Consider the following 16,686-nt stretch of genomic DNA (forward strand, 5'->3'; position numbering starts at 1 on the left):
ACTCAATATGTCAGAAACTGTAAAATTCAGCAGTGGCCACAGGACTGGAAAAGGTCAGTTTTCATTTCAATCCCAAAGAAAGGCAATGCCAAAGAATGCTCAAACTACCACACAGTTGCACTCATCTCACACGCTAGTAAAGTAATGCTCAAGATTCTCCAAGCCAGGCTTCAGCAATACATGAACTGTGAACTTCCAAACGTTCAAGCTGGTTTTAGAAAAGGCCGAGGAACCAGAGATCAAACTGCCAACATCCATTCAATCATTGAAAAAGTAAGAGAGTTCCAGAAAAGCATCTACTTCTGCTTTACTGATTATGCCAAAGCCTTTGACTATGTGGATCACAATAAACTGTGGAAAATTCTGAAAGAGATGGGCATACCAGACCACCCAACCTGCCTCTTGAGAAATCTGTATGCAGGTGAGGAAGCAACAGTTGGAAGTTGACATGGAAAAACAGACTGGTTCCCAATAGGAAAAGGAGTACATCAAGGCTGTATATTGTCACCCTGCTTATTTAACTTATATGCAGAGTATGTCATGAGAAATTCTGGCCTGGATGAAGCACAAGCTGGAATCAAGATTGCTGGGAGAAATATCAATAACCTCAGATATGTAGATGACACCATACTTATGGCAGAAAGCGAAAAAAGAACTAAGGAGCCTCTTGATGAACGTAAAAGAGGAGAGTGGAAAAGTTGGCTTAAAACTCAACATTCAGAAAACAAAGATCATGGCACATGGTCCCATCATTTCATGGCAAATAGATGGGGAAACAGTGGAAACACTGAGAGACTTATTTTGGGGGGCTCCAAAATCATTGCATATGGTGACTGCAGCCATGAAATTAAAAGGCGCTTACTCCTTGGAAGGAAAGTTATGACCAACCTAGACAGCATATTAAAAAGCAGAGACATTATGTTGCCAACAAAGGTCCATCTAGTCAAAGCTATGGTTTTACCAGTAGTCATGTATGGATGTGAGAGCTGGACTATAAAGAAACCTGAAGCACCGAAGAATTGATGCTTTTGAACTGTGGTGCTGGAGGAGACTCTTGAGAGTCTTTGGACTGCAAGAAGAGCCAACCAGTCCATGCTAAAGAAAATCAGTCCTGAATATTCATTGGAAGGACTGATGTTGAAGCTGAAACTGCAATACTTTGGCCACCTGATGCAAAGAACTGACTCATTTGAAAAGACCCTGATGCTGAGAAAGATTGAAGGCGGGAAGAGATGGGGTCAGCAGAGGATGAGATGGTTGAATGGTGTCATCAACTCAATGGACATGAGTTTGTGTTACCTCTGGGAGTTGGTGATGGACAGAGAGGACTGGCGTGGGGTCACAAAGAGTTGGACATGACTGAGTGACTGAACTGAACTGAACTGAACTGAACCTGAGAGAGTAAGACAAAAGTCTGTGGGTAACAGAGTAGCATGATGGAAAGACCCTGGGACCTCAATGATGCTTTGGAGCTGCTGAATTAACCAACCCTAGCACTTCAGATTTATGTTTCAGTCTCTGAAATAAATCTTATGTTACCTGTAGCCCCCTCCCCAAATCCTGACTAATACATCCTAAGATTCTAGCCACAAATAGTTAGAAAAATGGTTAGTACCTGAGCCAAAAGCAGCTATCCATAGGGTAACTGCCAAGGAGTCAGGATTTGAGAGTCTACCAATCAGGTCCTCTTGGCTGGATCACATCCAAAGAGACCAATCAGATCCTTTCTGAAAGAGCCTGAATAGATTTTTCTCCCATCTCTTCAGAACCTCCCTCCCTCAATTAACTCATCTCTCCTCTGTATCATCAATGTCTTCTGCTTATACTAGCACCTTCTTAAACACCATTTAAATAGTTCATAGTAAAAAACTAACATAACATCTTTGTCAAACATCAGCTGTCTTACATATGACACTCTAGTTAGCTTCTTTCTTTCACTATCAACTTATCAAAATAGTTGTCGCCAGTTCCTACCCTTCAAGTCACTCTTCAACCCATGGTAATTCACATCTGCTATGTTCCAACAGGATGTGGTCTTTTACAGATGTTACAGAATGGTCATAAAATAGGGAAAAATCTGAAAAACAAACCCAAAACTTAGTCATTTAGAACAGTAGCCACCACTGATTGTCTTTCATGATTCTGGGGATTGACTATGACTATTGACCATGATTCCGGTGGATAATTCTGTCTTGCATGGTGTTGTCTGGAGCTGTGGTCATCTGGAGGCCTAACTAGACTAGAACATCCACTATGGTTTATTTACAGGGTTGGCAGGTGGTGTTGGCTCTTGGCTGGAAACTTAAGTCCTTCCCTTCATGGTACCTTCATGTGTGGGGTTCCCACAGAATGAATGGTAGATTTTTAGGAGGAATGTTTCAAGTCTGTGAAAATAGAAGCTGCCCAGTCTCAAAGTTAACAGTTTCACTTCTGCCATATATTATTGGTCAATACAAACACAAAGCAGTCTAGAATCAAGGGGAAGGAAATAAATTTTACTTCTTGATGGAGGGAAGAGGAAAGAATTTGCAACCAACTTTAATATACTACTGTTATTAATGGCCTTCCTTATTGCTAATTACAGTGAAAATAATAAGGTTTCTCTTTTCTGTGGCATCTCAATTCTTGAAATATTTCATTCTTTCAACTTCTATGACAACACACTCCCCTAGTTTTCTTGAGCCACCCTTAACCCTTTTGTTAAGAATCCACTTCTCTTCCTCAAACTCAAAATAGTATTATTCCTTAGTATTCCATCCTTGATCCTCTTCTATTATCACTTAATATTTTTCTGTTTATCTTATTGGACATTCTAATACACTCTCAAGACTTCCATTACAATATACATATTAATCACTCTCAAGTCTTTAGTCATCTTTACTGAACATTCCCTATTTCCATCTAAGTATCTTATAAGAATCACAAATTCAGAATATCCAAAATTGAGCTCATCATATTTTCTCCCAAAGCTTCAATTTCAGTGTTATCTCTCTCTGTGAATAGCACTGTAATTCCCTCAGTTACATAATACAGAGAATTAATCATTTTTGACTCCTTTCTTTTGCTCAACTCTATATCCAGTTACGAAAGCTAGTCTATTATCTCTTTAATATCTTTCAAATTAGTTAATTTGCCTACATGTCTTCTCTAGTACTCTAGTCCTGAACTCTAGTTCAGATCACTATCATCTTTTACCAGACATATTTGAGCATCTTTTATTGAGTTTTCTCATTCTAGATTGGCCTCCTCTTTAATTCATTCTCTATACTGAAGCCAGAGCAGATTTTCATGACAGTACTATCTTATGCTGTGCTCAGTTTGGCAGCATATATACTGAAGTTGGAACAATACAGAGAAGACTAGCATGACCACTTTGATAGAATGACTTACAAATTTCTGAAGTATTTTTTTTTCTTTACTGATGGACACACAATCTATAAAGGTATACTTTGCGTGGTAGTTAACAGCACACAGGAAGAGAAGATGAAGTCATATAGGAGCAAATTTTCTATATACTATTGTAATGAATTAGGTATTAATCTGAACTAGACTCTTATAAATTAAGACATTAATTGTTATCCTTATAGCAATCACTGGGTTTCCCTGATGGCTCAGTGGGTAAAGAATCTGCCTGCAATGCAGGAGACACAGGAGATGCAGGTTTGATCCCTGGGCTGGGAAGATCCCCTGAAGGAAAAATGGCAACCCACTCCAGAATTCTTGCCTGGAAAATCCTATGGATGGAGGAGCCTGGTGGGCTACACAGTCCATGGGGTCTCAAAGAATCAGACATGAGTGAGCAACTAACAAATGTATAATTAAAACTCTTTTAAAAGATATAGCAATCATAAGCAGATATATACCTGACAATCCCAAACTTGTGAATCAAAGGCTAACAGAATTGAAGGGGAAAAGAATCAATTCAGTAATAACAGTTGGAGATTTCCACACCACACTTTCAATAATGGGTAGAAGAACTAGACAGAAAATCATCAAGCTAGTAAAAGACTTGAATGATATTATAATTGTATTAACAGAGAGAGAGAGAAGCCTCTGTTCAACAATTACAAAAAACACATGCTTTTCAAATACATGTGGAACATTTACCACTATCAAATGTATGTTAGGCCATAAAACAAGTGTAAATAATTTTTGAAAGATTGAAATCATATGAAATATGTTCTCCAACCACAATGGAATGAAATTATGAATTAATAACAAGGAAATCTGGCAAATTCATGAATACATGGAAATTAAACCCAGTCATAATCAGAGAGTCAAAAAGAAAATAACAAAGGAAATTAGAAAATACTTTAAGATGAATGAAAATTAAAAACAGCATACCAAATGTTATGGGATGCAATGAAAACAGTGTACTATATTTGCCTATATTTAAAAAGAAAGAAATCAATAACCTAATATTCCACCTTCAGGAACTGGAAAAACAAAAGCAAACTAAGTCTAGAGCAGGAGGACAGAAATAATATAGGTTGGAGTGAAAATAAAATAAGGAACAGAAAAACAATAAAGAAAATCAACAAAACTGAACTTTGGTTCATTGAAATGATCAACAAAATTGACAAATCTTTTAGCTAGCCGAATCAAGCAAAAAAAAAAATACTAAAATTACTAAAGAAAAAATGAAAGTCACTCAGTCGTGTCCAACTCTTTGTGACCCAGGGACTGTAGCCTGCCAGGTTCCTCTGTCCATGGGATTCTCCAGGCAAGAATACTGCAGTGGGTAGCCGTTCCCCTCTCCAGGGGATCTTCCCAATCCAGGAATCAAACCTAGGTCTCCCACATTGCAGGCAGATTCTTAACTGTTGAGCCACCAGGGAAGCCCTACTAAAGAGGGAGGGGATATTATTATCAACATCACACACAAAAACAAATTATAAGGCATTATGGACTGAATGTTTGTATCCTTCAAAATTCACATATTGAAGTCCTAACACCCAGTGTGTTAGGAGATAGGTGTTCGGATAGGATCTTTGAAAAGTAATAGGGATAGATTAAGTAAAGAGGGTGGAGCTCTCGTGATGAGAATGATGAGACTAGCGGCTTTAGAAGAAGAGATAGATCTTTCTCTCTCCCTCTTTCTCTGCCCCCACGCTTGCCTTCCCTTCTTTCTACCCCACCTCTCCCCTCACCCTAGGTGCATGTGGGGAAAGGCCCTGTAAGGACACAGTGAAAATGTGGTTGTCTGTACGGCAGGAGGAGATTTTTCACCAGGAGCCAGATTGGCGGGCACCTTCGTACTGGGTCTTCCAACCTCCGGAACTGTGAAAAATATATTTCTACTATTTAAGCTACCCAGTCTATGGTATTTTTTATGGCATCCTGAGATGACTAAGATATAAAGCCTACAGTGTAGGCCGACAAAGAAGATAATTTTGATGAAATGGATAGATTCCTAGAAACAGAAACTACCAAAGTTGATTAATGAAGAAACAGAAAAATCTGAAAAGGTGTATAATAAGTAAGCGGCTTAAGTTAGTAATCAAAAAAGTTCCAGCAAAGAAAAGCACAAGACTATATAGCTTCTTTGGTGAATTCTACAAAACATTTCAAGAATTAATACCCGTTCTTCATAAACTTTTACAAATAAAAGAAGATGGAACACTTCCTAATTCATTTTTTGAGACCAATGTCCCTGATAGCAAAGCAAGACAGGGACATAACAAGAGAAAACAACAGACCAAATCCTTATAAATATAGAAATAAAACTCCTCAACCACATACATATTAGCAAACTGAATCCAGTAAAACATATAAAAGAATTTTATAACATTGTCAGGTGGGATTTATACTTGGTGTAACATATGAAAATCAATATAATATACAAATTAATATGATAAAGGGGAAAAACCCACACAATCATGTCAATAGATGCAGTAAAGGATATTTGACAAAATCCAACATCCTTTAATGATAAACAGACAAACCAAAACCACTCAACAAAACCCCCACAGCTAACATAATACTTAATGACAAAAGATTAGAGGTATCCCCCCGAAGATCAGTTACAAGGCAATCACACTCCAATCTGATATCACTTTATAATTTCAAAGTTATATGTGTTGTAGTTAAAAATACTTTTCAAATGGTATAGTTCAGCTTTTATTCTTTAAATAAGTACATGTGATGCACAGAAATGAGTTTGTAAATCTATGTACCAAGAGGCTGGCAGTGGTAATCTTAGATGATGACAACAATGGTGATCTTTATATACATTTTGTTTGTTTGATTTATTTCTGTTATTATAACAACATTGTTGAGATATAACTCACATACTGAACATTCCACCTGTGTAAAGTATACAATTCAGTGGTACTTATGCAATCATCACCACTCTCCAGTTCCAGAACATTTTTCTCACTCCACAAAGAAACCTCATATCCATTGGAAGTCACTTCTCACCTTCCCATTCCCCCATCCCCTGACAACCCCTCATCTACTTTCTGTTTGCATGAATTTGCCTCTTCTAGATATATACCGTATAAATAATATCACGCGTTATATGGCTTTTGTGTCTGACCTCTTTCACGTAGCATAATGTTTTAAAGGTTTGTCCACGTTGTAGCATGTATCAGCACATTCCTTTTTTATGGTTGAATAATATTTCATTGCATGGATATACCAGATTTTCTATATCCATTCATCAGTTGATGGACATTTGGATTGTTTGTTTCTTGGCTATTATTAAAAATACTACTGTGAACATTCATGTACACAAGTCTTGTATATAGATAATTTTTAATTTTTCTTGGAATATAGTAAGTGTTATGATGTTTCTAAATACTGTTAAGTATTTAGAAACTACCAAACAGTTTTCAAAGTGTTTGTGCATTTTATATTGCCACAAGCAAGGTATGACATTTCTCATTGTTCTTTATCCTTACTAACTTTTGGTTTGGTTAGTCTTTTAAATTTTAACTTTTTAAATGGATGTGTAATAATGTCTCATTGTAGTTTTAATTTGCATTTTACTGATGACTAATGATGTTAAGTGCCTTTTCAGTCCTTATTGGCTATTAGTGTATCTTCTTTTTAAAACTATCTTTTCAAAATGTTTGTCCATTTAAAAATTGGATTAAGATTCTAAACACATGGCTACTTGAAAGTATTCACTTTAACCAAAGATCTCAAGCTCACTCATGTATCTTTTTCTCCTTCCCTTTAGTTAAGTTTTCCATAGCTCTCCTTTTTCTTTTATAAAAATTTCTTTAAAGTTGGAATTGAAGTTTATAATTTGACTAATGAAAAATATTCAATTTTAAAATAGATATAAATTGTTTAAAAAATTGAAAAGCAAAAATGTATGTAAATTGTCATGTACATGTACCTTTTTGCATTACTGCACAGTGAAAAAAATTGAATTGCTTCTTTTTTGATACTGATTTGTAGGAGTTTTTATATATTCTGAACATAAGTCCTTGCGAATATTTTCTACCAGTCTGTGGCTTGCCTTTTCATTTTCCAACTTTTTTTCCATTTTTAATTTTTAAATTAATGTGATATTAATTTTTGGCTGCAGTCGGTCTTCATTGTTGTGTGGGAGCTTTCTCTAGTTGCTGTGAGTTTTCTCTAGTTGCAGCAAGCAGAGGTTACTCTCTAGCTGTGGCACACAAGCTTCTCATTGAGTGGCTTCTGTTGTTGTGGAGCATGACCTCTAGGGAACTCCTGCTTTAGCAGTTGTGGCATGTTGGCTTGAGAGCACAGGCTCAGTAATTGTGGCACATGGGCTCAGTTGCCCTGGAGTGGGTCCTCCCAGAGTAGGGATTGAACTCATGTCCCCTGCATTGGCAGGTAGATTGCTAACCACTAGACCACATTTTCCACATTTTCCAACTTTGGGTCAAGCACTACTATTAGACTTCATATATTGAGCAGGTCTTAAGCTTTATCATCTGTCCCCCATCCACACTTCCTGTGAAACCATTAAAAATGAAACAGATCACCAGAATTTGACACACATGTCTACAGCAAAAGCCATTCCTGGTGTTCCCCACACCGCCTAGGAGTTCTCTGTTCACTTCGCCAATTTTTTTCTTCTTAGAATCTTTATTTTCTTGGCAGCTCAGTAATGTATTTGAACGTTTTTGTTTCTTTCTTTCTTTGTTTTTTTACATTTTATATGGCAGAATTATTGCTTTCGGTAGGAGGACCACCATTTTCCTTGCAGTGAGCACTAGCCATGTGATACAGTTCTGGCCAGTATGATAGAAAATGAAGTCTACAGGCAGTGATCCTTTCTTCTTCCTTCTGCTTTGAATATGGATTTAAGACTCAGAGATGCTGTCGTGTTTTCTAATTCCTGAGGTGATAAAATAACAGATTTACTGACAACAGCAAAATGGAAGGAGAATAGGAACCATAAACAATAACATCATGAGCTGTGGCACCAACCCTAGACGTATTACTCTAAACATCTTAAGTTTAAAAAAAAAGTGATATAAACCCTTATTTGCCTAACAATTAGATAATTAGGTTTTCTGTTACTTGCCATCAAAAGTTAATCATCTTTAGAGATATAATACTTATACATTCATTCATCTATCCAATCAATAAGGATATATTAACCACATACTGAGTGCCAGGCACTGTTTATAGCATAATTTATCAATACAGACTATATTATTATTTGAGAGCATTTTACACATTTGTGGGAAGGTTTTTATAGTGTTAGAATAACTGGGGGTTAGTACTACTTAATGGGTTGATTCTTGGAATATAATATTTCTTAAAATGCATGGGACAGTCTCATGAAGTGAGAATTGTCCAGTAGCCAGCATACTTTGCAACACCTTCCAAGACACACATTTCTGTAAAAAAAATGGAGTTTTTAATGATCTGAACTCAGAATCTAACTCCATTTTGCAACCAAATACCATATATTTTCTGCAATACTTAATAGATCCAAACTTTCTAAGAATATTTTGTTAGAACTTTACCATAAGTTATTCAAGATCACGAGTAGCAATTCTGCATATGGTTTTTGAGTCTCCAGTATAACAAACTTGCATCAGTCTGCTTTTATAGCATTCTCAGACTGATTCTACATATATGTGCAGGCATCTGATGATGTTATTATATCTATCAGTCACACCTAGACATTTTCAGATTGAAGTACATATTTTATTATAAAGAACTTTGCTTTTATTTACTCCTTTATGTTATAATCATGCATTGTGGGATTTTTTTTGATAGTATGTTCCTATGTAAGTTATATTAATTATTTAAACTAGAGGATGAGATGGTTAAATAGCATCACCAACTCAATGGACTTGAATTTGAGAAAACTCTGGGAGATAATAGAGGACAGATGAGCCTGGTGTGCTGCAGTCCATGGGGTTGCAAAGAGTCAGACACAACTTAGTGGCTGAACAGCAACAAAGTAATTTAATCTCAGAATTGTAAGCAGGTCTTATAAAATATCTATCATAAAAAGGAGAGCTGGTCTTTGATAGAGTTAAGAATTACTGGTTTTAATAGTAATTTCATATCTTTAAGAAATTATTAAATAGCATTTACTATTTCTTAGTAAGATGACAAGAAAATGTTTAAAGAAAAAGGAAACTCCTGCTTGTTTGGAAAACTTGACCCTCAGCAAGAATTTCCTGCTTACAGAATTTAAGTATGTGAGTTTATACCTTATGGCTGTTTGACTCAGATCACAGATGTTCCTGCCCCTCTACCAACTGCCCCTGTTCCTGGTGCCTGCTGGGGATGGTGTGAAATGATCTTTCCAAGAATTTGGCTTTACTTCTCTTGAAGTGTGTGATCTTTCCTTTGAAGGGAGAACACAAGGAGCACCTACTGACTTAGAGAAATAATGACAGAAGTGTGACTTGGCTAGGATCATGCAGAAGATAGAGTTGAAAGCTAGAATACAAACTCAAATTTACTCACTCCTTAGGCTAAATAAATTTTAGTTCACTAATATATGTTTCAAACGTTGGGGAAAATGTTGGGGGAAGAGAAGTTATGAATATTCGTGTATGGTCAGGAAGAGCTCTCTCCTCTTTGAGTTTAATGACTTTAAAAAGGTGGCTCTCACTTCCATATGAACACCTTCCGTTGACCCTTCTCTTTTTCTTCGTGAGAAAAGTGAAAAAAGGAAAATCTCAAAGGTCACAAAGGTCACAGAAATATTAATTGACAAGGTGGAGGTCAGCTCCCTGACATTCTAGGCAGAAGTCTTTAATACAATAAAGCGAGTTGATGTTCACCTCTTCTTATAGCTTTAAAATGTCCTCCTTAGCCAGTTACACGCAGTCCCCTTTTCCTTCGTTACCACACGCCTCTAGTTCACCCTCATCTCTCTTACTGTGTACATGGAGTTTTCCTGTGTGTTTCACTGAGATCTTTCCATTTTGCCCTACCAGACACATATTGTTTAAAAGTATTATCAAAATCAAGTGAGAAATTTCAAACACAAAGTGACACTTGGAATAGCTTAAGTCTTGGGCAAGTGTCGGAAACTCCCTAGAGTCCAGTTCATCATAGCTTCATATGTGTCATTATTTGTGCTTTATGAATACCCACAAGAAGGTTTTAACTACCCCGGGTATTAATGAAGAGCTTAAAGCTACTTGCAGTTTTTTATTTGTTGCCCTGGGTGCAGAGGCTCTGCATTGCCGCGAGAGGGCTTTCCTCTGGTTGTGGCACGCAGGGGCTGCTGTCTGTCTGCGGTGTGCAGGCTTCTTACTGCTGTGGCTTTTCTTGTTGCAGGGCACGGGTTCAGGTGCACAGACTCAGTAGTTGTGGTTCACAGGCTTAATTGCCCTGCTGCATATGGGATCTTAGTTCCAGAACCAAGGATCTAACACATGTCTCCTGCTTTGGCAGATGGATTTTTAACCACTGGATCTCCGGAGAAGTCCCTTTTAGTGTTTTGTTTTTTTTTTTTTTTTTAATATTTTGGTTGTGCCAACCAGCTTGTGGGATCTTAATTCCCCAACCAGAGAATAAACCCTGGCCATGGCAGTGAAAGTGCAGGTTCCTAACCACTGGTCCATCAGGGAATTCCCTACCTGTAATTTTAGGTGAAGGATAAAGGCAAGCAAGATGGATCTGGTTCTACTGGAAATCCAACAGGGTTTTAACACTGTAGACTATTTCCTGTGTTGTGTGTGGAAATAGTCCAGAGCTAAAGTGTGACTTTACTTTCACTATCAAAGTGCTAAAACTCGTGGAGGGTATGGGGATGAAACACAAGGCAGAAAGGTAAAGAATGGAAAAAATAAGAATATACGTATTATACATTTTGTAATTGAGACTATAAAGGGGAGTGCTCAAGAGGTATTACTATGAAACTATATTGCCACTTTAGCAAATTGGATAATTTTGGCTGCAAATGACAGAGAACTCAATCAATGGTGACTTAACCATTAGGACAATTCTTCCTCTATTGACAGCAGTCTGGAGGTAAATAATACCCAGTTGGTCTGGAAGCTCATGGTGTAGCCAAGGGTCCCAGCTTTTCCAGTCTTTCTTCTGGGACATCTCCACTGTGTCCTCCAAGTCCCTCATGGTTACATATAGTAACTGCTGGCACTCTAAGCACAAAATCTCCCACATCTGCTTCAATCATCTGCTTCCTAAGCAGGGAGGAAGTAGGAATGAGCAAAGGAGACTTTCTTTTCATGCCTTCCTATTATCTGAGAGGACAGTCTTTTCCTAAAGTTCTCGACAGAGCAGAACTTGGTAATATGCTCCTAGACCAAACACAGTCAAAGAGAAATGAGATTGTCATATGGTTTAAATCAATCATGCTTCTTTTTTTTTTAATTGAAATATAGTTGATTTATAATGTCATGTTAGCTTCTGGTATACAGCAAAGTGACTCAGTTATTTTTATATATATATATATATATATATGTGTATATCTATTTATATTTATATTCTTTTTCATATTATTTCCATTATGGTTTACTGCAGGATATTGACTATGATTTTCTGTGCCATACAGTGCTGGGCTGTGCTAAGTCACTTCAGTTGTGTTCGACTCTTTGTGACCCTAAGGAGTGTAGCCCGCCCGGCTCCTCTGTCCAAGGGATTCTCCAGGTAAGAATACTGGAGTGGGTTGCCATGCCCTCCTCCAGGGGATCTTCTTGACCCAGAGATTGAACCGGCGTCTCTTACATCTCCTGCATCGGCAGGTGGGTTCTTTATCACTAGCGCCACTTGGGAAGCCCTATGCTATACAGTGAGCTTCCCTGGTAGCCCAACTGGTAAAATATCTGCCTGCAATGCAGGAGTCCCTGGTTCAATTCCCAGGCCAGGAAGATCTCCTGGAGAGGGGACAGACTCCCCGCTCCACTATTCTTGGGCTTCCCTGGTGGCTCAGATGGTAAAGAATCCACCTGCAATCTGGGAGACCTGGCTTCGATCCCTGGATTGGAAAGATCCCCTGGAGGAGGGCATGGCAACCCACTCCAGTATTCTTTCCTGGAGAATCCCCATGGACAGAGGATCTTGGTGGGTTTCAGTCCATGGGGTCACAAAGAGTCAGATAGGACTGAGACAAGCACAGCACAGCACAGTTTGTATCTGCTAATCCCAACCTCAACATTTATCCCCCTACCTTACCCCTTTGGTAGCCATAAGTTTGTTTTCTGGGTCTGTGAATTCATTTCTGTTTTGTAAGTTCATTTGTATCATATTTTAAATCCCACATATAAGTGATATCATATGGTATTTGTCTTCCTCTTTCTGACTTCATTTAACATGATAATCTCTAGGTCCATTTATATTGCTGCAAGTGGCATTACTTCATTCCCTTTTATGGCTGACTAATATTCCATTATATATATATGTACACGTATAACAAGTCTTTATCCATTCATCTATCAATGGACACTTATGTTGTTTCCATGTCTTGGCTATTGTAAATTGCTCTGCTATGAACATTGGGGGTGCATGTATCTTTTTGAATTATGGTTTTCATCTTTTCTGGGTATGTGCCCAGGAGTGGGATTGCTGGATCATATGGTTGGTAGTTTTTTTTTTCGTTTTTTGAGGAACCTCCACACTGTTTTTCACAGTGGCTACACCAATTTATATCCCACTTTTTTGTCATACTCTCTCCACAATGTATTATTTGTAGACATTTTAATGATGGCCATTGTGTTTGGTGTGTGGTGATACATTATGGAAGTTTTGATTTGCACCTCTCTAATAATTAGCAAAGTTGAGCATCTTTTCATATGCCTTTTCATACCTTTTATATGTCTTTGGAGAAATGTCTATTTAGGTCTTCTGCCCATTTTTTAATGGTTTTTTTTGTGGTTGAAGTTTTTTTAATTTTATTTTTAATTAGAAGATATGGACCCTCCTTCAAGACTAAGCTGAGATGTTATTTATTTCAGGAAGCTTGCTCTAAATCCCTTGTTTGGACTAAATGCCCATAATATCATGTACCTCTGTCTTCACACTTAGATATTTAGGGATATGTCTTCTCTCTTAGACTGCAAGCTATCTGATGTCACGGATGGTATACTAATAACCTTTGTACTCCTGTTAAGTCCAGTACCTGGAACATAGTAGTTACTCATTTAATTTATTTTGAATATATTTGAATTGAACTGACCTGAATAAAAGAATCAGAGTTGGTAGGAAACATGAATTACCCAGAGTATCCTAGAATCATGATCAGGGACCAGTGTTCATGTTGGGGAGGTTTAAAAAGGAAATGGTAATACAACTAAATACCTACCAGTTAGGGAATGATTACATAAATAATGGCACATTCATATTATGAAACAGTCTGCAGCAGTTTTTTTTTTAAAAAAGATGGCTCTATATGTAGTGAGACAGAAATAAAAATTTACAAAGTATAGTAAATTTTTTAAAAAGAACATTGAGACTGAAGCTAGTGTATAAAATAAGTGTTACCTTTATTTGCAAGTCTGTGCACGTGCATATTTGTATGTGTCTATGTATGCATGGGTGTATTTATATATGTGACAGACTCTGATGTTTGCCTACCCACTGTCCCTTCTACCTTCTCCCTTGTAGTCATATGTCTAATTTCAGGATAAGAATTATAATTGGTTTATCTACAAATTTAATGTGATCTTTGTCAAGCTATCCATGACATTTTCACAAAACTAGAACAAGTAATCCTAAAATTTATAGGGGAAGACATAAAAGAATTGCCAAAGCAACCGTGAGGAAAAAGGACAAAGGCTGAATCATAACCCTTCAGACTTCAGACAGCATTATCAATACAGTGGTGTGCTGTGCTTAGCTGGTCCAGTCATGTCCGGCTATTTGCAACCCCATGGACTGTAGCGGACAGGCTCCTCTGACCATGGGATTCTCCAGGCAAGAATACTGGAGTGGGTTGCCATGCCCTCCTCCAGGGGATCTTCCCAACCCAGGGATCAAACCCCAGTTCTCCTGCACTGCAGGTAGATTCTTTCCTGTCTGAACCACCAGGGAAGCCCAAGAATACTGGAGTGGGTAGTCTATCCCTTCTCCAGGGAAACTTCCCCACTCAGGAATCAAACCAGGGTCTCCTGCATTGCCGGCAGATTCTTTACAGCTGAGCCACCCAGGAAGCCCATGGACTATAGCCTGCCAGTCTTCTCTGCCCATGGCAGTTCCTAGGCAAGAATAATGGAGGGGGTTGCCATTTCCTTCTTCAGGGGATCTTTCCAACCCAGGGATCGAACCTGAGTCTCCTGCACCTTCTGCATTGCAGACAAATTCTTTACCATTGAGCCATTGGGAAAGCCCAGTTATCAATACAAAGCTACAGTAATCAAAACACGGCACAATTACGAACACATTACAGAGCCCAAAAATAAACACCCATGCATCTTTGATCAATCAACAACAAAAGAGTCAAAACCATCATAATATCCTGCAGTGAACCATAATGGAAAGAATATGAAAAAGAATATAAATATAAATAGATATACATATATATATATATATATATATATATATATATATATATATATATAACTGAGTCACTTTGCTGTATACCAGAAGCTAACATGACATTATAAATCAACTATATTTCAATTAAAAAAAAAAGAAGCATGATTGATTTAAACCATATGACAATCTCATTTCTCTTTGACTGTGTTTGGTCTAGGAGCATATTACCAAGTTCTGCTCTGTCGAGAACTTTAGGAAAAGACTGTCCTCTCAGATAATTACTTTATAATATTGTGACGGTTTCTGCCATCCATCAACATGAATCAGCCATATGTATACATATGCCCCTTCCTATTGAACCTTCCTCCCACCATCCCCCCTATCCCACCCCTTTAGGTTGTCACAGAGCACCAGCCTTGAGTTCCCTGCATCATACAACAAATTCCCACTGGCTATCTATTTTACATATGGTAATATATATGTTTCCATGCTACTTTCTCAAATCATCCCACCTTCTCCTTCCCCCACTGTGTCCAAAATTCTGTCCTTTATGCCTGCATCTCCTTTGCTGACTGGGTTTTGTTTTTTTATAAATTGAGTTGTATGGGCTGTCTGCATGTTTTGGAAATTAAGCGTTTATCAGTTGCTTTGTTTGCAAATATTTTCTCTCAGTCCTTAAGTTGTCTTTTCATTTTGTTTATGATCTCTTTTGCTGTGCAAAAGCTTGTAAGTTTGAGTAGTAGTTTATTCTTGCTTTTATTTCTATTGCTTGGGGGACTGACCTAAGAAAATATTGATACAATTTATGTCAGAAAATGTTTTGCCTATGTTCTCTTCCAGTTTTATGGTATCTTGTCTTATATTTAATTGTTCAAGCCATGTTGAGTTTATTTTTGTGTAGGGTATGAGGGAGTGTTCTGATTTCATTGATCCACATGCAGTTGTGAAGCTTTCCCAACACTACTTGTTGAAGAGGCTGTCTTTTCTCCATTGTATATTTTGACTCTTTTGTTGTAGATTGATCAAACCAATTATAATTCTTGTCCTGAAATTAGACATATGACTACAAGGGAGAAGGTAGAAGGGACAGTGGGTAGGCAAACATCAGAGTCTGTCACATATATAAATACACCCATGCATACATAGACACATACAAATATGCACGTGCACAGACTTGCAAATAAAGGTAACACTTATTTTATACACTAGCTTCAGTCTCAATGTTCTTTTTAAAAAATTTACTATACTTTGTAAATTTTTATTTCTGTCTCACTACATATAGAGCCATCTTTTTAAAAAAAAACTACTGCAGGCTGTTTCATAATATGAATGTGCCATTATTTATGTAATCATTCCCTAACTGGTAGGTATTTAGTTGTATTACCATTTCCTTTTTAAACCTCCCCAACATGAACACTGGTCCCTGATCATGATTCTAGGATACTCTGGGTAATTCATGTTTCCTACCAACTCTGATTCTTTTATTCAGGTCAGTTCAATTCAAATATATTCAAAATAAATTAAATGAGTAACTACTATGTTCCAGGTACTGGACTTAACAGGAGTACAAAGGTTATTAGTATACCATCCGTGACATCAGATAGCTTACAGTCTAAGAGAGAAGGCATATCCCTAAATATCTAAGTGTGAAAACAGAGGTACATGATATTATGGGCATTCCAAACAAGGGATTTAGAGCAAGCTTCCTGAAATAAATAACATCTCAGCTTAGTCTTGAAAGAAGGTCCATATTTGTCAAATGAAGAGAAATGAACAGAAATTCTAGACAGAAAA

General features: G+C 37.4%; 1 protein-coding gene and 1 non-coding gene across 2 annotated transcripts in view; both read left to right on the forward strand.

The window, feature by feature from the left end:
• Window positions 1-16,686, forward strand: part of CCDC148 (coiled-coil domain containing 148) — a 536,518-nt gene that overhangs the window by 446,816 nt on the left and 73,016 nt on the right. The gene's annotated exons all lie outside the window — the stretch shown is intronic.
• Window positions 3,310-3,416, forward strand: LOC139038101 (U6 spliceosomal RNA). The gene has a single exon (XR_011491048.1). It is a non-coding gene; the product is annotated as a U6 spliceosomal RNA (small nuclear RNA).

Source organism: Odocoileus virginianus, chromosome 13 (assembly GCF_023699985.2).
Source record: "Odocoileus virginianus isolate 20LAN1187 ecotype Illinois chromosome 13, Ovbor_1.2, whole genome shotgun sequence".
Lineage (NCBI taxonomy): Eukaryota > Metazoa > Chordata > Mammalia > Artiodactyla > Cervidae > Odocoileus > Odocoileus virginianus.